The sequence below is a fragment of the Echinops telfairi genome, unplaced genomic scaffold (genome assembly GCF_000313985.2).
Source record: "Echinops telfairi isolate 266 unplaced genomic scaffold, ASM31398v2 ScPeMD7_1;HRSCAF=3_0, whole genome shotgun sequence".
NCBI lineage: Eukaryota > Metazoa > Chordata > Mammalia > Afrosoricida > Tenrecidae > Echinops > Echinops telfairi.
The window spans coordinates 61,779,000-61,780,404 of NW_022103896.1; positions in this window are offsets into that span (position 1 = coordinate 61,779,000).

The following is a 1,405-nucleotide window of genomic DNA, read 5'->3' on the forward strand; positions in this document are numbered from 1 at the left end:
TCCTATCCAGTTGCCATGAATCTGGATCTTCTCCTTGTCAGTGAAGGTTTTTTGATGTTTGTTTGTTTGTTAGGTTATTTGATTCTACACAGAAAGGAGGCAAAATAGTTAATATAAAAATATTTTGCAATTCCAGAAAGTGAAATCTCATGATGTTGTGGAACTAGGCAAGGTGTCACAGTTGAACTCAACCAGGACCCATAATAGAGGAGTAAATTCTCAAGCTCATAAGGTGCATTGTAAGCTCAACATTTCAAATCTATACTTTTACAAAGCAAATAAATGCATAAGATATTTTATTTTGCATACAAATATATATGTGGTATTAAATTTTCATTTTTGTGGAAACTAATTCTGATTTTATTCCAAATCACATTTTTCATCATTATAGATGCTTCTTTAATAAGCCTAAAAAAGGATTTCTTAGAAAATAAAGCAAAGAAGTATATATATATATATATATTTCCATTTCATAGATGACTGACAAATAAATTATCTAAAATACCAGAAATCCATGGTAAATTCCAAATTACTTTTACTTTTGTATTCCATTGTTTTAAAATCTTCTTTTTGAAGTTGTTTCATGTTTATGTTATTAATATAAGTGATGTTGGGAATATATTATCTTCCTTATGCTTACAGCATTTAAACATACTTGTCATTCTATTGTGCAAAATTAAATTGTAAACTCTGGGTATTAAGGCCATATTTTACTTTACCATTACATATTTGATATTAAGCCAAATCTTGGGATACTGAACCCAGTCATCATTTTTATATAATAATGTTTTCTTTTCTTAATGAATATGTTTTCTGCAATAAACTTATCAGCAGTTTTAACAAGTACATGGTCACTTTAATAAGTCATATTTTTCACTGACTAGTTTGAGGCCAAACCACAAAATTTCTTAATAATAATAATCCCAGTAAAAGCAATATGGTTTAGCAGGTAAGACTAAGAATAATAACTAATCCTTTCCCACTACATAATGTGTGCTCAATGATTACTACTTTCTCATTAAGAATATGTTCAATTATGCTACAGATAACACGCCATTTGGTTTAATGAGGAATTAAAATAGATGGAATTAGTTTTAGACTAGAGTCCCATGACGATTAATAAAGTGATTAAAGTGGGTGTGGAAAATCTTTTAAATTTTTTATTTATTTCCAACTTCAATAAAGAAGCTTCAGTCTTAGGACAAAATGAGGATTACACCATGCAGGTAATTTTTTAAGCTAAATTTGCTAGTTGTATCTATGGTGTATTTGTTTACTTCTCTTCTCTCTCTTTATGAGACAGCGTTTAACTCCGGACATACTCTCCACTCAAGTTGGATCTGCCTCACGAGTACCTAAGAGAACCAAAATAGGCCAATTAAAATGATCCTCACTGTTAAAATAC